The sequence below is a fragment of the Protomyctophum bolini genome, assembly GCF_963924005.1.
Source record: "Protomyctophum bolini genome assembly, chromosome: 14".
In the NCBI taxonomy this organism is placed as follows: domain Eukaryota; kingdom Metazoa; phylum Chordata; class Actinopteri; order Myctophiformes; family Myctophidae; genus Protomyctophum; species Protomyctophum bolini.
In genome coordinates this window covers 38,551,473-38,576,221 of record NC_137875.1, presented here as the reverse complement: position 1 = coordinate 38,576,221, position 24,749 = coordinate 38,551,473, and the positions used below count along the sequence as shown (strand labels likewise).

General features: G+C 42.1%; 1 protein-coding gene across 1 annotated transcript in view; it reads left to right on the top strand.

The window, feature by feature from the left end:
* nrg3a (neuregulin 3a) overlaps positions 1-24,749 on the top strand; it is a gene marked incomplete at both ends in the record, with an annotated part of 467,076 nt that overhangs the window by 397,334 nt on the left and 44,993 nt on the right. The gene's annotated exons all lie outside the window — the stretch shown is intronic.

The window sequence follows — 24,749 nt, the reverse complement described above, 5'->3', positions numbered from 1 at the left end:
TAATGCGCTTAAATTCAGTAAGCACCGTTTGCAATATCTACAGCCATGACACATTCATGGATGTGTGTGTGCGCTCTACTAGTGGTGTAGCCTAGTGGATTCTCTGAATGCCTTTCAGCTCAGTGGTCCATGTTTCGCTTCCTGGAAATGGAAACTTATATTATTATAGTCTTAATGACCAGGTTAAACAAACCTCTACGGGTCCATTTGGTCCCTTTCTACACGAGTTGCTTCAACAAGACTATGATGAGGATTTTATTGTGTATTCTTTTCAGAGTTTGGAGAGAGAGAGAGAGAGAGAGAGAGAGAGAGAGAGAGAGAGAGAGAGAGAGAGAGAGAGGATAAATGCAATTTGATTGATTGATCGAATACTTTATTAACAGTTTACAAATAGTACTGGACTCGTTTCCATTGTGGTCCTATCAAGACATTTTAACACATGACCTACAATAAATCATCACCTGTAGTAGCAATAAAATGTATACAGAAAACAGATGCTCTTTATATTGACGGTTTTGAAGGAGGGCACAGAGTCACACTTTTCGATGGTTGTTGGTGTGTTGATGTGGCATTCCACATTTTGGTGGCATAACAGTATAGAACAAATTTAAATGAATTTGGGTTGAACTAAATCAGTGGATCTCCCTCTGGCTCCCTCTGTTGTCATGTCTGTGCGTGTCTCTCACATTATTGCAGTAGTTTTTGAGTGGTGCAACCACTCCTACAACCAGCAATGTGTCCGTGCCTACCTATGTGTTCAGTGTTAACGCATCAGCACGAGTATATGACTTATTATTACCAGTAGGGGGCGCCAGAAACAGAGAGAGAGAGAGTGATAGTGGTGCAGCCTGCTAATGAGAGAGAGAGAGAGAGAGAGGGAGGGAGGTTTGGGGGAGGGGATTGCACCACTCAGTGTGATTTTTCACTTACATGGACACTGCTAACTTGAGTATCTAGAAGACCAGTCCCATTGCAAGTTGCTGTACTCTATCCTCTACCCTTGGCCATCCAACCATAGCATAATGAGCGGAGGTTAGGTGAGTCCTATGTGTGAAGTTTTGTAGTAACCTGATCAGTTTGTTTTGAGAGGTTTTATTGCAAAACATACCTGATGGATACGTTGCTATTTTATGAATCAGCTTTACGCTAGTGAAACTCTTTTATTGAAGTAGTGCGGCAGCTTCCACACAAGCTTCATCTTGCCAAGGACTTCTGACGCTCGGTAGGGCTGTGTGCTGCTGAGCCAGAATACAAATATTCAAAGTGCACCAGTGAAGATATGCCATCATACAGTAGTTGCCGACTGTATATAGCAACCGTCAATATATGTGTGCAGTTACTGTAGCACCTTTATCATTAGATCTAGGTCCCTTTTCACCATGAACGATGATAGCTGATATAGCTGCACCCCAGCCGGGTGGTTTAGAAACACAAGATACTGTAGATACAGTCAGATATATTGATATTACTGTAACACGATCCTTGTGTCGTCTTTGACATCGGAAACTATCCTGTGATGTGACTGTCCAATGTAATAACTGATGGGGTGTGCCGTGTAATTACAGTTTCCACCCCTACAGTGACATAGTTGCAACACGCAGCTGAGATGGGTAAATAAATAGATGAAGTTGAAGTTCCGAAAAAAAGGTGAACTAAAGAAGTTCAGTTACTGACAACTAAGATGGTTGAATTACATATCTGTTGAATCACAGATAATGTGTTCAAAATGACATATTATGTCCCTTCTACCTAAACATTGTCTTCACACGTCTTCACGAACAGAAAGGCATGAGGACTTGAATCCCCTTTTAATTCTGAATAAAAGTTCTCAATGCGAAACAATTGAACTCATGTATACACTCATTCGGGTTTAAGTATTATCCTGGTCTGAGCGTGCTCATTTCCAAGGCGCTCCGAGGCGCTTCCCAGGTGCTCATTTTCAAGGCGCGCCAAGGGAATGTTCCCTTCCGAAGTTCCGAGGAGTTTGCACATTTTTCGTGCATTTTGCAGATCCGAAATCCACACAAAAAAATGTGGAGCAGCAGCAGTGAGGATGATGATCCCCCTGATCTGTGTGTGTTCGAAGATCCAATCTGAACCCGTCCCGAGTTGAAGAGGGCTTGTAGATCAGCTATTTCCGAGGTGCAACCCCACTGTACGACATGGATTTCTAAACCAATTTGTTCAATGCAAAATACTGTGTTCAAGTTCAGGAGAATTCGGGGGAAAAAAAGCAATTCTCCTGAATGATGCTTCCCGGTATTATGACATGGAAAGGAGTGGCATTTGCATATAATGGAGATCTAAGGGTGGCAGCGGTGGCAGTGTCTTGAGTGTACAGTGTTTGATGATTGCACAGGTATAGGACTGGGCCTACTTTTTTTAAGTGGTGCAACCACTTCTACATCCAGCTTTGTCCGTGTACGTACCTGTGTGTGCACCTGTGTACCTGTGTCTATGAGCCTGAGTAGTTACTTATTTATACCAGAAGGGGGCGCCAGAAACAGAGAGAGGGGTAGTGCTGTGTCTCTAATGAGAGAGAGAGAGGGGGGGGCGGGGGGGGGGGGGGGGGGGGAGGGAATTGCACCACTTGGTTCACACAGGTGTGATTTTTTTTTTTAACCTGTTGAGAACTCTAGTTTTTCTCCGGTTGCCGGGCGCGGCTGCACAAAATAACTTTGGGGCAGGGCCGTTTACAGTTTAAATGGACAGGTGTCAGTCAAAAGGGACACATCGAAAAGGAAGGATGGATGGGGAAGGATCAAGGGAACTCCATATATGGGCACGGATGGGCATATATATACCTGTCTGTTAACCTATACTTCTCTAGACTTATAGAGTGAGTGATGCAGAGACATTGTTCCCCAGAATTCCACTCAAACGCTGCCGCCAAAACATGGAATGTTTGGAACATGTTTTGGTCGGTTGGTCACCCCAGGCAAATCAATCAATCAATCAATCAATCAATGTAGGGATGTTAATCGATTAATCATCTTTAAGATTCAATTCCTGGGGACCACCATTTATTCCTCTCTTAAAGGACCACTTCACCACTTTTCAACCTATCTTCATATACTGTAATTGGTCCTCACTAAAATAGTACCATTTCTTTCTACTCAGTCTGTGTCTCGTATAGCATTAAGGGCTGTGGGCAGTTCTGAAACCCGTCCACCAGTGACGTCATCGTTGGGAAATCCAAGCTAATAGAAACAGCAGGCTTTCTATTCCTGACACACTCAGCGTGGGAATCCAAAGCACTGGGGAGGCAGAATCAGCTTTCAGAGAAAAATAACCACCACAGGAAAAAAACAACAAAGGCAGGAGCTCCAACTGTGTAGAGTTGAACAGCTTGGTAAATAGCTGTGTAAAGCTAAATGTAACTATAGCACTGAAACTGAGTTTAACAATAACTAGGCTTGGCTTTTGTAGAGGCAGTGCTTGATTGTAGGATGGAAGACGGGTGCAGAGAATAGGTGAAGGAGAGCAGGTGTGCTGAGTAGCGCCATGGAGTGGTAAAGAGATGAAGATACTCGCACACTGTGGGCTCCGATGCTAGTGAAGTGCCTTTATTTGCACAAAAAGGAAGAGCATTGCACTCGCAACGTCACAGTCAACTTTTTTGTGCAAGTAAAGGCACTTCACCCACAGTGTGCGAGTATCTTCATTTCTTTACCTGTGTATACTACTCACCGCTCGGCACCTGCAAGTATGGGTTGGATGTGCATGTCGTTTTTCGTAGAGCCATGGGGTATAGTCAGTGAGGGAGGAGTGGCTATAGCAGTGCTTGCATGTGAAGGTGAGGAGGAGTGAGCCGTAACAGAGCACCAATTTGACGAAGGTGGAGTTGAAAAGTGGTGAAGTGGTCCTTTAAATGGAATGTCTACTGACTCAGTGTAAGCCATATTGTGCAAAAATGTGTGATTGTTCTTTCTGAAACTACTCAAGAATTCAGTTTATATATTGCACTGATCAGATCAATGGTCACCGAGTTTGACCATTTGAAATGTTAAGGTATAAACTAATACCTATTTAATAATGCTAATTAGAAAGGACTGTGTAATAATAACTTCGATAGCCCAGCAGGGAGACCCAAATGTAGTGCTTTCTTTACCTTAAAAAAAATGAGTGAATTGCCCTTTAAATCCTGAATTCACCAAGACGGCTATACTTGAACCATAGAAAATAGAAAGACCTTAACAAGTAATTTTGAGACGATCGAGAAGGTTTAACAATGTTGTAGTTAGATTCAACTTACAAATAAATATGTATTTTGTATTCAAATTGTTCCAAGATGGATCTGAAACTCCTCTTCTGGCCGTGAGTAATACAATTATAGTCCAAATGACGCAATGTTGTCTGTCTATTGTGATTGGAGGAGCGTCCGCACCCACGTGGGAGTCGATCCGATTTGTCCATGCAGCACATGGATGGCGCTTCACGCCGAGAGGGCATGAAGCTGTTGTCATCGTGACCTGATGACTCTCTTTCCCTACCAGAACTCCAGCTGTCTCCTTCCAAGAGCTGTTATCTACTGGCGAAGGCCAAGTGCATGTAGGCTAAACGTCAAAACAGGCCTCTCAGTATTTGCGAGTTTACTGACTGGGGAAAGTTAATAGAGACAGTCTAAATCCGAACCTGGCGTCAGGAAATCCATAATATATAAATATGATAAAATAATAAAATAGGGCATGTGCACACATGGTGACCTGACATGATGGGATTAAGATGAACAACCCTGTGTAAACAGGCAGTATGGTTAGGAGTAAAATGATAAAAAAGAGCAAGATGACACAATATGAATGAGCTAAGATGCAATACGGGATGGGCCAAAGTTAAGGATGATAAATGGAAGATTGTCCAGCTTGACATGACATGTAAACAACCATTTTATCCATCAGTAACACTGCTGTAATGCCACATATGTGTGCGATTTAACAAATCAAAGGAGAATTCCATACTAAAAGGCTTTCTTACCTTTCTTTGTAGTTGTTACGTCCCCACCAAAGAGGTCCAGGTGTTATTTTGTGCAAAAGCTCCTTATTGGCTATTTCCCCTACCATAAGCCCTAAATGAATTGCATTGAATTGAATGGGAATTTAATGGGGCTATGGGGTGTTGTGCTAATTCGCTTATTTCCATTGCTCAAAATTATAATTTCTTTGTATATATCCTCTCTTCATAATGTAAATAATATCCCAAGCCGCACACTTTACTACTTCTTTCGATGGAAATAAGCGAACTAGCATAACACCCCATAGCCCCATTCAATTCCCATTCAATGCAATGCAATTCATTGAGGGCTTGTGATAGGGAAAATAGCCAATAAGGAGTTATTGCACAAAAAAACACCTGGACCTCTTTGGTGGGGACGTAACAACTACAAAGAAAGGTAAGAAAGATAAGAGAGCATTCTAGCATGGAATTCTCCTTTAACTGCTTCTGATGGAAGGTTCTGCTAGTTGGAAATGGAATCCAACCATCAACTGCTTCTGGCGTAGCGTTCCGTCTGATAAGCTTTATTATTGATATCAAACCGGATCGCTGATTTTTTATTTATTTTTTGGCTTGGCCTTTCCCTCTTTAGTGATCCTAGACCGGACTGCACAACCGCGCTGCCGTTCACCTCCCATTATACAGGCTGACTAAAAAGCTGAATAACTCGAAATCTACAGAGCTCTCTATGGTTTGGATAAAACGTGCGATGTTCGGAGGTCTTTGCTGATTATCCAGTGATCTAGACGGGAACAGAAGATGGCGCTTTCTAGAGAAAGGATAGCTATTAGCTTCATTTTAGCTTTAGTATAGTGTGCCTGCAGCCTGAGGCCGCCAGGGGACCCTGATGTGGACCCTGGTATGGCTGACCACTTACTGTAACAGTGTTTGTGGTTTGGTTCAGATTGGAGCAACACTGTGCCTGCGGTCCCTGGATTCTAACGTGGCCCCTGTTGTGACTATTGTCATGGCACACCCCTGAACCGTGTGTGGGTCAAGTTTGGTTATGGATTGGAGCGAAAGTGTACCTTTTGGCAGACCTATGAATGGTGTTTGTGTCAAGTTTGGTGCAGATTGGAGTAGCAGTATGCCTGTGGCTCTCGGGGGGGCCCTGACATTGGGGTGGCCCCTGGTGTGACTATTGTCATGGCAGACCCCTGACAACATGTTACATTTGTGACGTGGACCATTCACCGTCAACACACTCTCTAGAGGCAATTGAGAAGAGCACACTTTGTGCGCGCACAGCTTTGTGTGTGGTTCGGTAGGCCAAGTCATAGGCTTTGTGGCCATGATACGTCACTGACTTTACCTCTGCATGTTTGTGAGCACAGGCATCTTTGTGCCAAGCTATAGACCGTGACATGTGTGGAGTACTGTATAGTGCTGCTTACGCCAATGGACCGATTACAGAGCGCCCACACAACGTGCCACGGGGAAAAAAACACGATAAGTGGCCAAAGACACATCGCTGTCTGTGTTCGTTCAAAATGTACGCTTTGTGTCTGTCTCACTCAGATCGCACTGCGACATAGACGCGTGGCGATGGACACGAGTGCGCCACAGGCATGTCAGCTTCTAGTATGCGTGTATATATATATATATACATACTGTATATACAGACACCTTTGTATGTATTTTGTTTACTGCACGCACACACCAAGACAAATCCCAATCAATGATGCATCAGAGAGGGTATTAAATTATTTAATCTCGAATCTTGAATATTTCATCTTGTGGAGCCACTGGCACAAAGGACTGTCCAATTCACTTTGTGGTGCGCTCGGGAGGGAGAGTGCTGAGAGAGAGTCTGTGCTGTGGCTGAATTCTCTCACTATACTTCTCATCCCTGCTTGCTAGCTCATCATAGAGGGCATGGTAGGGGTTCTCTAGGAAAGCATCCAGCTTATAGTCTGCTTCATCCTCCCCTCTGTAACCACTCCCAGACTGTCCAGGTCACCAATTTGTTACGTTTGTTTATTTATTGGCACATCCCTTCTGTTGATATTGCCATGGCAAAGCAGAGGACAGCACAGAATGGTAGTACATCTGCAGCAGCCTGTTGCAAACACGTTGAACAGCTTTGCTCTGTTGCCTTCCTCTAGACTATAGTCTGGAAGGGCCTCAGTGTTGTCTTCCTAGTCCGGTTTCTGTTCATGTGTACTCCTAAGAAGTTGTATTGTACAGTAGATGTATACAGTACAGTCCACTACCTATACCCAGAAGGTGATGATGGGTGTTGGGGGGGCCTCGATCATCCACCGATAGTCCACCACCAGCTCCTTGTTCTTTCCAAGGTTGAGCCTGGAGGTGATTGCTGTGTAGCGCCACAAATGTTCTCCACCAGAGCTCTCTCTCTGGTGAACTTCTGTAGGTGGCACATACGCTTAACCCATTCTGAACGGGAACCCGTTTTGGTGTCGGCATCATGTCATGCTTTAGCTATTGAAAAATAGCAGATCTACAAGCTCATAGCGCGCCACCGAGTGGCGCGCTATGAGCTTGTAGGTCTGCTATTTTTTGAAAAATCGAAGAACGACTGACATTTTTATAGAATCTGATCTCAGGTCAGAATGGGTTCACCAGACCAGTGTGTGTCCAGTGGAAACCTCGTATGAATCTGATCTCAGGTCAGAATGGGTTAAGTGGAAGTCAGGGGTGTAGAGGGTGTAGAGGGAAAGTGAACAGCACGTTTCCTCGCGGAGAACCGTGGCTCTCACCAGCACATCTGACACACTGGCCTGCAGTCTGTGACGTACTGTTGACGAGGTAGTGATGCAGTCCATAATGATTATGACACTCCGCTCCGTTTCGCGGCAGTGTCGCTACGTTCGGCGTCCACCGCTCCTGACCCGCAACTGCCGATAACAGCCATGGCGCTGCCGGGGGGGGGGGGGAGGGGCAGCACCTGCCGGGGAAGGTATAGGGGGGATTATGACACTCCACTGTTGTTCCGTTCCTCGGCAGTGTGGCCGACCGCCGGTTCAGACACCGCAAACTGCCGATAACAGCCGCATCGGCGGTGCTTCCGGGGGGGAGGTGCGGCATCTGCCGGGGAAGGTGACACTCCGCTGCCGCTCGCTTCCGTATACGCTTCCAAGTGCGTTGGTCCGGTTATAGGGTTTGGGGTAGGGTGTCAGCGTTGCTGGTTAAAACTCATCCTCTTCCATCCTGACGTGTGTTGGTCCGACATGCGGTATAGGGTTAGGGTTAGTTTTTGGAGTAGGGTGTCGGACTGATGCCGCCGAGAAACACTGCCGGTGATTTAGTTGACCAGTTGAGTTGTATGTTAGTGGGTACCACACTGATACAGCGGGATGGGTATTGCATAACCGGGTGGGGCATGCATTCCCAGAGGTCGAGGTTAGCGAAGGGACCAGTCTAGTACTACTGTGGCATTTGCCGTGCTTACACCCTGTTGGTGACTTGAAGTTACAATCATTTTCTAACTGCGACAAAAATGTCTTTCATTAAACGCCCAAAGACTAAGCCTATATGCAAAGACGAGAAGCCTTGATAGCACTGGGGGCACATGGGAACGACCTCATTCAAGAAACATGCATGACATGTATATGCTCCGGACAAATAAAGACAACCTTGAACCTTGAAAAGGTCCAATAGAAATACACCATGTTAGTGACATCACAATATCATCCCCTCCCCTAACCCCTCCCCCTTTATCATAGTACAACAGCTGTGGGCGTGGCTTCAGTTCAATTGGATCACCACCCACCTGAAAACCAGGCACACTTAATTAACTGCTGGTAAACAGTTTTGAAAACCTTTCTGAAAAAGACCTTCCTGCTAGTATAATCATAGTACCTGATGACCTTTAACTCCCTCCTCCTGTTCTCTTTGGTTCTCTTTTCTGGTTGGGAACTACCAATATAACGACGCACGCACGAGCGCACACACACACGCACACACACACGCACACGCACACGCACACGCACACATTCTCATCTCTTTTCATTCATTTTTCTCGCTTTCTTTCGCTCTCTTCCACCTCTGTCCACAATCGATTCACGGATTCGATACATACGGCAACACATCATTCTATCAACAATACATTTCTTATCTCAGCTACGGTTCTTCAATAGCAGTCTTTGTTTTTTTCCTTCAGTATAATGCTTTGTCTTTTTCATTTTCTCCCTGCTTTTCATTTCCATCTGCTACTCCCTGCCTCAAACAGTGGGTAAGTGATGTCGAGGAAAGCAGAGCATCAGAACATGATGTTCCTCTTTTCTCTACTGTACAAATACACAGGCTGTATTTGTTGGCCCCATGTGTCTACCCCCCTCCTCGTGATCCAGTGTTGGGTACTAACAATAATTTGTTAATTATTACCTGACCAAAACATGTCATTCATAATCTCAAAATATCAGACTGAAGCAAACATTTTCCAAAAAACACAACATGCTATTTTCCAATGGCACATCACAATGTTGGCTAGCAAAGTTGAGAACAGAATAACAGATACATTTAATTTCTCTGGATGGAAGTAACCTATTTGAGAACTGGACATGAGAATGTTTTGGGTATTATTATTAGTATAACAACTTGCTAGTGATGCTTAGAAGAACTAGCGTGACTTGCTGCTGCCAGGTCTTTGCTATAATAATATTAGCAATATTAGTTATTTCATCTCTGAACTGCTTCGACTGAATATTAAATTTAAGTTCACATCGCCTGTCCTCACGGTACATATCAAATCAATCAATCAAAAACAAATCAATTTAATTTGTATAGCACATTTAAAAACGACTCTCATCGTACCAAAGTGCTTCACACTACAGGTCAAAGAAAAACAATACGATACAGTGCAATACAATACATCAGTGAAACAATAAAAAAAAAAAAAAAACAATGCATCGTTATGGTACAGTAGACAAGAGAGACGTTAAGAGCAGTTAAAAGGCAGTACGGAAAACGTATCCTATGTATAAAGTGCAAGAAGTATTATTAAGGGGACTGGAAGGCTTGAGAGGAGAGGAAAGTTTTGAGCCTATAGACTTAAAACTCTCAGTGGAGGCCTGGAGGGGGCAGATCTGACAGCGAGAGGAACGCTGTTCCAAAGCATAATAGGAGCTGCGACAGCATGAGGCTCGGTCGCCCCTGAGCCTCTTCCTTGTCGCTGGGACTTCTAGGAGTCGTCTGTCTGCTGACCTGAGGGTCCTGGTGATGGAGGAGGAATATGATAGGAGGCCAGAGATATAGGACGGGGGGGGCAGTCCGTTTAGTGCTTTGTATGTGAAGAGAAGGGTTTTGAATTGGATTCTGAACCGGACAACCGGCAACCATGTGGAAACCCTGATTTCTAAGTACTGCTCTGATATAAAGCCTGCCTAATGTATCCGGTAACTTGCAATTGCATGTACACGCATTAGCCCACATGTGCACATTGTTTCCATATCCTCTCTAAACCTACACGAGTTACCTCACAAGCCCGAAGAAAATTATCATGATAGTTGAAAGTGAATTAATATTTTGTTATAAAATATAAAAAAGTTAATATTTTGTTTTGGAGTAACAAACCCAGCACTGATTTGGTCGCAACTCTTGTGTATGTATACCCGAGGTTGCTTGTGTATATCAGCATGATGACCCCCTGGCGGGCTTAACACTGTCCTGCTCCCCCGTCCCTCTAACCTCTGGCTCCTATATACCTACCCTCCTGTCTGTGTCCGTGGTTCTGCCTTGTCCCTGATGGAGCCTCCGCCACACCCCACAACCCCCCCTCCTCCTCCTCCCCGGCCGCACCGTTCTGTGGGCCGGAGTGAGTCTCAGGTGGGCGTATATATTCGGTGGTGCCAACTGAAGGGTTCACTGGCAGGGCAGACAGATTCTGCCAGGCACCTCTGGAATGCAACAGGGACGTGTGTGTGTGTGTGTGTGTGTGTGTGTGTGTGTGTGTGTGTGTGTGTGTGTGTGTGTGTGTGTGTGTGTGTGTGTGTGTGTGTGTGTGTGTGTGTGTGTGTGTGTGCGCGCACACAGAAGTGGATACATCAGGGGGGGCTGTCACCCTGCTTCTCAGTGGATGAGAATGGACTTGTTTACCCAAGCAGAAAGTCAGGGAGAGTTAGCAGTGTGAGAGAGAAATTATGACAGATACATCGGTAGGGTGAATTAGAGCGAGAGAAAGGGAACAAGAAAGTCTTTTAAGGGAAACCAAACTGATATTAAACTTTATTATAATAACTTGAAATGTACAGCATTGTTTAATCACTTGTATAAAGGGCTTTACAGACAACAAAAAAACACTATTAAATGAAATAAGTAAGCCGGTAAATAAAGCAATGTACGTGCCAGTCTTACTCTTGGTCTTTACTCTTACTTCAAAAACAGTATTACATGAGATTGAAGAAATAGAAGACCAAAGACCAAACACATATTCTGTACAGGCCTACAGTGTGCGTTAACGGAGATGAATTACATTGTGTATCATGGCTGTATATCTCCAACTACTGGCTAGATGCCATGATATATGCACTGTGCCTTCATGCTCCCCAGAGGATGAACCCTATACTGATTTTGTGGCCAATGGCCTTTCCACCATTAGGTCGAAATGTTCACTTGCACACATTGCGAGCTCACTGTTTTAGAATGACTACAGTACAGATATACTGCTGTCTAGGTAACTGCACCAGTAGAAATGTGAAGCAGTCGAGCAGGACAGTCCTATGTTAGTTCATAGTTGGCATTAGAAAGACAACAAACACTTTCAAATTGAAACACAATAGTTGATCCATTTTTTAATGAATAACTCGGCTTACACTTTACTGGTCTTGCCACCAGAACCGAACAGAAATATGAAAACTAGAAAAGTTTTCTCTGCCAGGCTGGAAGGCAGTCTTAAATTGGAATGGAATCTGAGACATCTGACTGAAAAAAAAATATTAAAACATAATAATAATAATAATACAAATAAATAAATATTTAAAATAAATAAATAAAATAAAATAAATGTGCGAATAAGATGTGGTCTACAAGTTTATTATATATGTCCTATCCATGGAAAGTTTCAGCTACCTGCGGATGTGTTCCTTCTAGAGGTGATTCTAAGCACTCGTTGACGAAAATGCAACGCATGACAAGTAGGAATGCTATAGTGTTCAAGTGGTTAAAATAATTAAAAACAACAACACAATACAACACTGTTACACTATTATATTAAATAGGCCTACGCAAAAAAGATACTGAGAATTATAACACAATAAAGCCCAAAGGCTTTCTATTGTGCTTCTCTGGTACAATATAATGCCCCAAGATAGACACAAAACAAGAGAAGACAATACATTATTAAAGATGTAATACATTTTAATTGTACATACTACTTTGTAACTATTTGTGATCGGAAATCGGGACCGATCACGTCATTTTCAAATGATCGGAATCGGATTGGAAGCAACAAAAAAAAAACGTGAACGGGATTGATAGTATAGGGATACTATCAATATTATATCCATATCATGATATGAGACTGGATATTGTCTGTGATTTTGGATATTGTACTATATTGTGATATGGCATAAACGTGTTATAATATACAATATGATATAATAATATACATATCGGATCGATACAAATCGGTATCGGCAGATACTCAGAATCAAGTGATCGGAATCGAATCGGAAGCAAGAAAATATGATCGGGACATCCCTATTTATTACTTACGGCCATTTTAAATTAATTCAGTGAAACACAGAATGTTACATTTTTCTGCAGATTCCACTCCATTACAGAGTAGTTACCTCTCCTAATGAAAAATAATACGTATTTTCGTGCCATCTAGTTCTGCAAGTTCCGCACTTGCCAATATAACAGAATGTATGCATATAAAAAGATTGCATAGGCAAATTAAATCATTGAAGAAAAAGAATAGAGGACCAAGATACCACCCTGTGGCATCTGAAAGGGTCCCATTAATGTCAACCATTTGAGATAGTTGAGATGACTTGACTGAAAAAAGAAAATGGAATCCCTTGACGAGCCTTAATACTAATCAGTAAAATCAGCTCTATAACAAAAGGAATATGTGATATATGTGCATGTGAGTTAGTTTAAAAAAAAAGGTATTCGTTTGTACGTATGTCCACGCAGTCTGTGAGATGGACAGCGAAGAGTTAACTGTTAACTGTTGGGATGTGGAGGAAACTGAGTTCAAGATGCTTTTGTTGTCGCGACCTCTTTTGTTGTCGAAAACTGCAAGGGTTGCTGATTGGCACTTCCCATTCCCAGGAACTTTAACAGCGTAATGCACTATTCAGTAGTCAAAGCAGAGCACACTCTAAATGTATTCCGTTTGAATAGTGCTCCCTACCTCTCTCTCTCTCCCACCTCCCCTCACTCTTTTTCCCTCTTTATAACCTTTCATCCCGCATGGCTCCTCTTCTATTATTGTCTCAGGCGCCTTGAATAACATATTCAGCCCTTGCCCGTGCTATGGCAAATTGACGGTCTAGCAATTGAAATACGGTGGTTTGATGGTGCTGCAAGCTGCAAGGCACAATCACATTCAGCAGAGCTCTCATCAATAGTATATATCGTTCCTGTCTGACGGAAAACTCGTATGTCCAAAATGATTACTTTTCAGCAACCTATGTTATCCATAGGCAAAATCTTTTTTTGTTTGTCAAAAATAGCTAAAATATCGCATCTACAAGCCAAACCTAACCCACTACATCATAATCTATTTTAAAAAATGGAGATACAAGGTTTCTGCGCGCCCCGGCAGTGATGATATGCATCACATTGCACCCCAACACAGAGAAAGAGAAGACACGGCAACGAGATTTAGGGGTTTAAATCTGACGACACATTTTATACAAATTTAATGCATGCTATCTTTAATGCGATCGGATTTCATCCTTCACGTGATTGTGCGCACAAGCCAACGATAACATAGTTGCGACCAAGTACAATTTCCAGAGCTAACAAAAGCTTGCATTTCGTGTTGTGTTCTATTGTGAGTGTGTGTGGTATGAATGGGGCTTTGGAAAGTGTGAGGGCTGGATGTATTCATGGTTTTATTGTACACATGGGGCAGGGTTAATGAGAGTCACCATGGCTATCTCCACTCACTCAATTCATTCATTATAAGGGTTTCAAATGTCAGTGATATTATACAACAATGTGGTATTACTTGTGGAGAATACATTATGTATTATGTGAAAACCTGTTTATGCGGTTCTGCTATTAGTTCTTGTAATTTTGTTGAAAAACCTAATGTTACAATTGAGTGATTACTTTTCAACAAATGTATTTGGAAAACTATCATTTTCAATTATGATTCAAAGACATCTTGGACTAAAGCCTGAGTTAAACTCACACAGTATGCAGTAATAGACTAGAGTAGAGCCTGGAAGACGACTGACCACTTGGGCCACCCCACGAGCAAAATGGCCACCATGTGAAAATGGGTCAATTGTGGTTCCTTTGCGAAAAGGTGTTATGGGTGTAGTCTGATGGTTCGAGAACGGGGGTTCGTACTCTACTGTATGTACACGTATGTGTGTACTGTATGTATTTACTATTTACATGTGTATATTCATGTAAGAATTTTCCACATACGGTACATACATGCAACAAAGATCACATCACTGAGATGTAAAATCGAGTGTCAAGTGTGTATGCCTGATTGACACGAAAGTTGGAGAGATTGAGCTATGGGAATCCAATACTAGAACAGTGCCTGTTGGGGGGGGTAATCAGGTGTGATCAATTAGCTAAAAAAAAAAGGGAGAGGTCATGCATCATTGTGATGTCAGAACATTGTTGTGATGTCAGAACAGGCCAGCTCCATATATATGGAGATCTAGGGGTGATCTGGGCCCTGCATGTCCGGAGCCTGGGCAGAGGCTTTTGTGCTGGTTCTGGACAACCGGATATCTGACGGACTCGTGTGTCAAATTTGAAGTTGGTGGGGAAAGCGGTTCTCGAGTTACATGGATTACAACAGGCATACATACACACACACGTACACACAGAGACGTACACACGTGGTGCATTTTGAGATAGATATACAGAGTGCAGAGGCTATCAAAATGCACTGCACCTATGGAAAACATTGTAGTTTTGTTCACTTTGAGATCTGAACTGAAAAGGTCTTAAATCAGACTTTTTACTGGAGATGTTTCCCAGCTTGCAAAGCCGGTCTATATTCAGTCACTGCAACTATAGTTGTCACTTTCCATTGGAGTCCAACGGAGTGGCTGAATCAGTCAGGCTCATAGATATAGAAAAGTATGGCTGCTGCATTTCATTGGAGATACGTGTCAATGTATCTCAGGTAGGCCGTCATATTGAAGGGAAACCTGTGTGAAGTGAGGGGCGCTCTTATCACAAGTAAGACGCGCGAACGCAGCTCGTGAATTGCAATAACAACAATTCGAATAAATTACGTGTAATTGTAATTTAAGTGTTTTTTAAGTTAAGATTTTTTAAGTTACTTTTTTTAAGTAATTTTTTTAGTGTGTGCGTGCATGTGTTTTTTTTTAAAAGTTTTTTCTTAGTTAAGTTAAGTTTTTGAAAGTGTTCTCACAGAGTAGGAAGTGATGATTGTGACATTACATTGACATGACGTTAGCCCCCTTTTTTGTTGTTGCTCAATACGATACACATGCCCCAGATCCGGGGGTGTCATCTATACCTTTTTATGTCTATGGAATCAGTCGGCACAATACGTTCACCCAAACGTCTTCTCAACACAACTACCGACGGCTGTTCTCTCTTGTCTGCAGCTGGTTGAAATCATGGCGAGCGCCGAGCAGAGCAAACCGTGGTCATGGTGGGGAGCGCTCGGTCCCTCCCTTCTAATGACACGGAGTATTTATTTCAAGAGGGGGGCACCGATCACATTAAACATCCTATAAGCCTCCTCCTTCACACTGGGACGAAAACGCCATCTTAACCCTTGAACGACACTTGACTTGGAATTGACGGATTGAATCATTAAAGTTCGATGGAAATGCATTTTTACACGTGAGCAGCTGTGACCAATCATTATTACATATGACCATTCGGGGTTATTTTGCTTCCGGCCTAACAAATTCCATTTAAAAAAAAATTGGACAAAGTGTAAAGGGACAAGTTGAATAGCATTAGTGTCTCTGCCAGTTGTAGAATGCAATGTCACCTTCGGGCCCCAGAGCTTATGATCCCTAAAGTCGTGATGCCCTTACTTCTATTAGAGTTGGACTGTAGCCGCCCGCGTAAGGCCCAATGTTATAGAATGTTGTCACACTACAGGCTATAGCATCCTCAGGGGATTCATATTAATAGCTAGGTTCTGCCTGGGGATCATGCGATGTCTGATACCAGAGGGCCCCTGTTGCTTTGTGGACGTATAGGTCGGGAGTTTTCGACCTTTTTCATATCAAGTCCCATCATTTATTCAGCATTTGAGCCACCGACCACTATTTGACAAGATTTATCCTCTCATACCAAAAAAGTAGAATATGTTGTCGTCGGATAATATTTTGTCCATAATATCATGCTCTTTTGATGTTGCTACCATTATAGGAGAAATAATAGGCGTTAGATCCAAATAACAAGGTCACAAGCCAGTTCAAGTTCTGTATCAAGAACAGCAACATAGCGATGTCTTTGTTTTAATAAAGATTGATTGTTCCGTAAGTGAGGAGACTTAAGATAGTCTATTTGCATTAATTGGTTTTAGGATAGAATTCAAAATACAGTACTGCATACAGTTTTTGAGGGGCGCTAGCCCCTCCTACATACAGGTGTAATGTTTGTTTTTAGTTCAATGTTGGTTTTAAAAACGCCATTGACAAAGAAGGGGAAATTTACGTCATCTTGTCCCTAACACAAACATTAAATACCATTAAAGGACCACTTTTCAACCTATCTATAATAGGTCCTCAGTAATAATCATGATAAAATGGCACAATTCTTTTCTACTCCGAAACCAAGCTAATAGAAACTGCAGGCTTTCTATTCCTGAAAAGTTTGCAATGTGAAAATGGAAGCCATCGTTCTCACGGGAATAAAAATCTAAATATTTTTGTAAAAAAAAAACGATGATGTCACTGGTGGACGGAGTAGAAATAAATGGTGGTCTTTTCAGGTATTATCATGATTATTAGTGAGGACCAATTGTATGACAGTGGAACACTATTTTGGGGTCAATTCAGCTGAACAAATGTGGTTGTGGTTGCTGCAGTGCTGCCATCAAGACTATTACGGCCACACGTTGTTATTTATTTTCATGTATGGGAATTAAGACAAGACTTCCTGAAGATAGAAGAAGAAAGGCAAATACAAGAGGGAACAGCTGCCTGGGCCCTAATTAGTGACACATCTGATGGCATTAAATACCTAAAAAGAATACCTTTAATTGGCATCTTCTGGCCAGCATTTATCCAGGAAATGAATAGAAAATAACAATGGCCATGAGTTGTGAATACAAAAATGGAATGTGACGAACAAAAGCCATTATGAATGAAAGATTGTCGAGGCTAGGGCACCTCGGAGAGCTTATAGCCTTCGGCATGGCTGTGGCCAGTGCCTTCTGTGAGCCACAGCTGGGAGAAGATAGGGTGATATGGAACAGTAGATTACATCGCAATAAATAATGATCTGCCGTGTGTGTGTGTGTGTGTGTGTGTGTGTGTGTGTGTGTGTGTGTGTGTGTGTGTGTGTGTGTGTGTGTGTGTGTGTGTGACTGACTGACTGACTGTGTCTGCGTCTGTGAAGGCGCACGTGTGCCTGAAAGTTATATATCCTCATTAAATTCAATCTTTTTTTAAATGAATTGAATTTAGAATATTAGGAGAATTAAGGCATATGGCCTATATTGGTTTTGTGCTCCCGACTAAAGCATCAGTCCTTTATTTTCCCTCAGCCCTGGGATATAGCAGGAAGAAGTTAATCACACAAATCTTGTTCTTATGACAGCTTACCCCTAGAGAGAATAGAGACACAAAATAATAGCTGATATTCTTCTTCTTTCCATTCTATCTTGCCCCCAATGACCAATCCATTATTCACAGATTGCAAGCAACGGTAAACAAGATACAGAGTCTAATGGCCGCATGGTTTGTCTAGCTAACTGGCTTGAAACTCCCCTACATATATCCTACTATCCATTTCTTCAGTCTAACTGTAGTGTTTTCCTTCGTCCTTGGGCTACAGTGCTATACAATTATGCATACTGTATATATCGTGAAAAATAACCAATGATATTCTAACATGCTATTAAAGGTCAGCTTTGTGGGGGCACGGTGGCACAGTTGGTAGTGCTGTCTCCTCACAGCTAGAAGGTCCTGGGTTCGATTCCCGCTCGGGACGCTGTGGGTGCTGGCGGCGTTTCCTCCTCAGTGCCCATACCCGAAGGCGGGGTTGGCGAAAGGGCCTTTCCGTGTGGAGTTTGCATGTTCTCCCCGTGTCCCCTAGGGTAGGTACCCTCACAAAAAACATGCAGCAATCCTGGTCTCTAAACTGCCTCCCCCTGGCCAGCCGGGGCGCCTGACGGAGGGGAAAGGAACTGGTTGGAATGTGTTCCTCCCACGCGCTACGTCCAACCAGGGAAACTCCCCCCCCTGTCAGGTGTAAAGGAGCAACTTGGACACTCAAGCATGAAGGAAGCATGAGTTCAAGTCCGTTGCTCTCCCCTTGTCCCCCATATATGGGGACTAGTTTGGCGGAGGGTGTGTGGAGCCCAGGATCACATTAGATAATTGACACAGGGGTGAAAAATGGGTCACAAAATCGTTGGATAAAAAAAAATGAAATACTATATCATAGTGGGAAAGATTTTGATATTGAATAATACATTTAAGATGCTTAAGTCACTCAGGGCTGCCGTGGATGAAAAAGGTATTTACATTAAGGGTATACCCTGAACCAAAACCAAAAAGGTTTGCGAACCACTGGTCTAAAAGCCCCTAGAAGCTGTGCTACTTTAATTACACCCAAACGGAACAAAGTGGTTTGAACCAGCTCCACACTGGCAGCAGTGGAGCTAAAATTGAAACAAGCAAAGGAAAGGTCACTTCATAGTGGTTAGATTTCATCCTCCAGGGAGCATGAATAATATGCTCAGCTATAGTTTGACAGTAATCCACCAGTTAGATTTCTCTGTATCCTTTTATGCAAGTGGAAATGTTGGCCTAACGGAGGTGCTAGACTAGAAGAAATGCCATGAAGTCACCAAAACCAGTATAGGCACATCCTCTGGGGATCATAAAGTGCACAACAAACTCCACCATGCATGGCAGGAGTTGTCACAATAAACTTGCTTAGGAGTAGGACCCACCGATATAGCCGTGCTTAGCCACTGCTGAAAAGAAAGTGAGGAAAATGTACGCTTCTTTCTTTGTTTTCCAAAATTATAAGCTGAGCAGTAATGCTGAATCGCCTGTTACAATAGAATGTAATGGATTGTGATTGCTGTGGCCAATTTACTTCCATCTCTAGCTACGGCGACGGAAGTGCAATTGGAAAAGTGAAGGAGACAAGAAAAGAAAGGTGGAAAGAGAACAGAAATGGCATATTGATTGCAGGGGTAGATCTGGCACAGTCCCCGCGTTCTGCGACTGGACTTGCACTCAAAAAGATATTTTGACTCTAGCAAATGGTAATGTTTCGGATGGACTGGAAAGAAGAAAAACAACTTGATCAAACTTTTGGTTTTTATTTTGTTCAGTGTTCACTTATTTATTTGGCTGAGTGCTGTATGCAGCAGTGGATCAAGGCTCTATGGCTGTGCATACATACCCACACTAATGGATGTGGATGGTCTATTTCATGGTGAAGTGCAGTTCTTGTCAGCCACTGTTTAGTGAGGAATACAGCACTGGAATGCAGATTATCTCAGGACATCGTTGAAGCTTTTCCACATTATATACTGCTGCCCCTCCAGTCCACAGGTCATTAATAATAGCTGGGCAAGGGTAACCTGGCTCCATCCAGCATTAAATCATGAAAAGATATGCTCTGATTCCGCGGCTACTACAGCCAATCAGTGCCGTTTCAACTCGATGACGTCAAACAACAAACATGACTGCCCCCACTGTGGTAACATAGGGCTATTAAATCGCCCTATGATAAATTAGGGATGATGTCTGGGAGGAGGGTCTTCGTAGAATTCGGTCTTGTTCTGTTGACATCTGTTGACATCAATGAATACAATTTAAAGTTAAGCATATAGACTCCATTACTCAAAAACAAAATTACGTTATATTTCCAACTACCTCCCCACTACAGTATGTGATCGATGTGGAATGGCAGAAGGTACCCTGACCCACCTCTTCTGGACATGACTAAAATTGTATACATTTTGGTGTGATATATTTAAATGTTTTTTTCAGATGTGTATGGATGTGTGTTTGAACCTGACCCAGAGACCGCACTTTTTGCTTCTTCTCAAATACTGTCAACTCACAATGTTTCTGTGCAAAATACAATGATGTATGGTATGGTAATTGCAAAAAAAGTGATCCTAAGACTCTAGGGGCTGTATTTTGCGTGTCTTAAGTACCAGGTCTTATTCGCTAACTTGAGTAAACTAAAGACCTGGAGGCGTGATCAATGCTCTTTGGCCACTCAGAATAGCCAAATGGCATTGATCACGCCTCCAGGTCTTTAGTTTACTCAAGTTAGGGAATAAGACCTGGTACTTAAGACACGCAATATACAGCCCTAGAAATCAGAGGAAGTACCTCACTTCAAGACCTGGTTAACTGAACTTATTTGTATACTACATATGGAGAAAATTCGCCATGATATGATTGACAATGTTATAGGGCAGCCATTCCTAGATCACCTTGCTCAAATGTCACACTGAACCTATCAGTATTTAGTTGTATGCTCTCTACTCTTTACACAATGTAGCAGTGTAACTTATTGTAATGTGACTCATTCTGAATGAAATCATGCCCTGTTTTTCTTTTCTTCTTCATTTTATTATATTTTATTTTTTTGTGTTTTTCTTGTTTTTCTTGTTTTCCTGTCTGTCTTTATTTGAAAAACTTAGAAAAATATTTCAACTCAGACTGACACTTTGGCAACGCCCATCCCAGAAACTGATGCTGTGGGAAGGGCTTTCAGTCTGAATAATGAAGTGAAACGAAATGAAAATTCAGGCGTTTTAGGCTATAGGGCAAGGGTGGCACCGGCATGATGCCGCATGAATGCAGAGGCCGAGGCCCCTGTTCTTCTCTACACTCTTATTTATCATCTCTACTCTTTTACTGTATATTCCTCGCCCTTTCACACTGTTTCTCTTGCTCTGGAAATCATCCAGTGATGAATGATTACAATTATTGTAAACGTTTGTTTGTAATTTTTCAGTATTTTAGCTGTGACGTGAGCGCCCCCTCCTGAGATACTTCCGGGTCCTACTTTTGTGTCGCTTTTGTGTCCCCATAGAGTTATACTGTGACACTCCGTCGGACTAAATATGAGACGAAAAAAAAACCATGAAAGTCTAATTTTACTGCTTTCCTCGCAACAACAAAGCTGCTGCTGCTCTCCCAAATCTGGCTGTGACAGGCCGTCTGCCCCACATGGAATACTATCGCCATTTTATTTTATTGTGTCAACTAAATCCTCATTAATGCAAACTAGATTCAACATACTCAAGCCTGCACACATTCTAAATATGCCCCCGAAATATTTGACCGAGCAAATTGCCACCTTCAATAATAATGATAATAATAGTCTTTATTGTCTTTATTGTCTCCACAAATATATTTTTGTTGTCATGAACACTTTTATTAATTATTAAGTATTAATAATTCTACTCGAGTTGGAAGCATTAAGACCCTTTTTTTTTTTTAATACTGTTTTTATTAGGCATTTTTGTAAGACAATTTCAGATTTAGACAATGATAATAAGTAATTCAGTTAAATAAAAATGAAAAAAATAACAAGCAATGTAAATGTTCCACATACAGTATAATAAAAAAGACATAAGTGTAAAACAAAAAAACAGACAAACAAAACAGAAAACAACAAACGGGAGAAACCCCAAAACCCTCCATGCCTGCTCTCAAATAGCAGTCACAGAAGAAAAAGCCTAAGCTGCATTAAGACCCATTTTAACCCTAAATGGCTTCCTTTCTGAAAAATAACGTCATTGTAAAAAGATTCACGTGTTTAGATATTCTATTTACAATGAGATGCAGACGGGAGCTGGTGCCACCCGGACGTAACGTAGCACTACAAAATTACATCAGACTTAAATACTGAATTGTGTGTCACTGCCATTGGCTCATCAGGAGCTCTCCTTGTCAAGCTACAGAGATAAGCAAAGTTTTACTTATAGATATGACAATAGCAATAGTCATTAAAGGGGGTCTATTAAACATTTCTTAATTTTCTGACATATATAGGTTATGATACTGTATGTTCATATTAAACATGGCCAAAGTTTCAAATAATGAGGTAAACAAATGATAAAGTAATCCAAATTCAGATTGCTCAGAATGGTAGTTTTTTTCTACTTTCAAAACAAGCCTATAGTATGTCACATGTGATGTATTTCTTATTATGTGCATCTGTTCTGCCCAGATTGTGTAACCGGTGTAGTCTGTCTCTATCTCCCTGCTCTGTGTTGAATGGACAGACGGACCCAGAACTCTCTTTGGAAACAGAGTTTTATTCTGACAAGGAATAATCACAGACACGTCTCCACGTTAGTTCCTAATGCAAGGACTCCTCTCTAAACAGAGTTGAACAAACACTTTATAAGTCATGTTGCAACAAGCACAATGCTTATTTTGTTATACAGAGAACAACAAAGACACCCACCTCGTTCCATGCGGAAATGCAGAAGGAAGAGGTGGAGGTGTGGCAAGGCATTTATACGCGGGGGGGCAAGGAGGAGACTTAAAGGAGCTGTGACCTCTAATGCATTCCTATACACATGAACCATGGAGGATTAAGTCAGGTAGAAGCACTTATTTGTATCATATTTTGTGTAATTATATAACACTGTTACACATGGATGTCATTCATCTAAAAAAGAAAGTTGACCAATCATAAGAAAGTGGGCTTTTAGTTTTAGACGGCCCCTTAATGAGTCAAGAGCTAATACGGCTGGGTTTTTACTGATAAGAGGGGCTGCATAAAGAGTTGTTTGAACTGTGAATCATGCAAAGCTGTAGTGGAGTCCCAGAATAAAATTATAATAGCTGGAAATTGGCATAATAGGCCTAAAAGTGAAATTGGGCTTTAAACAACGGCCCCAATGTGAAATGGTTCACCCTTTCGAACCAGGCCACTTAATTGTTGTGCACAAGTAAGTGACCATTGTTCATGTGTATTACCGGTATATGTGCAGTGTGCACTGCTCTTGGACAACTGTGAGCTTTAGCATTGTGGCAGTTTTTCTGCGGGCACCGACGGAAAATGGGTGAATGACCTAGTGGTATACACCTGGGTGATGGAGCCATTGGAAGGAGAGTACCGCCTATCACCGGACAAAATGACCCAATGCTTCTGAGGCCAAATTACTTTTTAATGTGCCATTTTGTTAGGTTTTTAGGAGTTGAAGACTAAGTGTAGTGTCATTGTCCGTCCCTGTGGGAACATCGGGAGTGATGGGAGTTCACTTACCCCACTCGATCACAACCATTGCCGTACAAATCTCCTCTGCCCAGAGAGAAGAGCCATGCTGATCCGCTTGCCGGTGATTTAACCCACCGATCCGTCCCTGCTTCTCTGCACCTCTTTGTCTTTCGCTATCACACACCCCCCTAGTTCCCTCTTATGTCACAAATACCAAGTACATTCTCTTGTGGGATGTCTAGAGAAGAGAGACACAGGATGAAACAATTAGGTGTCAATTGATTACACACTTTGTGTTAACACACAATGTTGTCTATATAATTACTAGCGGTCTGCTTTGTGTGATCGCTTATCATCATATAAACATACCTGACAATTTTGAACAATTCGAGCAATTTGCCCATTAGAAGAATAAGAAAAAACGTCCTCTTCCTATTATCCCGTTAAAACTGGGAAAGCATCTGTGTCATTTTTAGATTTTTGCATTGGCTATTCAAATATATTCGTGCTGCACTGCAAGCTTGTATACGTCAAGTGTGAGAAGTGAGAACCTCTGATTTAGAAGGCATTTTCGGAATTGGCCTCGCGGGTCTCAATGGGTTAATTTTCAAAATATATTGTACTGAATTGAACTGCAAGAATGTTAAGATAAAATATTAGGGATGCCCCGACTTTTTTTCGCTTCCGATCCGATCCCGATACCTCGATTTCTGTGTTAGCCGATACCGATACCAACGTCGTGATCTCATGTTGTGTTTATAGCTATCTAGCTATATATCTGGTGTTGTGTTTATAGCTATCTAGCTATATATCTGGTGTTGTGTTTATAGCTATCTAGCTATATATCTCGTGTTGTGTTTATAGCTATCTAGCTATATATCTGGTGTTATGTTTATAGCTATCTAGCTATATATCTCGTGTTGTGTTTATAGCAGACTCCTCACTCAAATGTGCACTTGCAGTTTGGGGCAACTCCAAAGCAAATTCCACATGTCCCAACATTTTATTTACCTGCCATAGTGTCGCCCCCTTACACCCCTGTGTCGGATCTGTGGTTTAGACTGGCATATTCACAGATACCGAGATGACCCGATATGACAAATGACATCTCTATAAAATATTATTGCAGTGTGTGTGTGTGTGTGTGTGCACTCTCTTTTGATTTGGGTCTGTTTACTTGCAACATAGTTTGAGTAGTGGAGTACCTGCCACTTCATATACAGTAG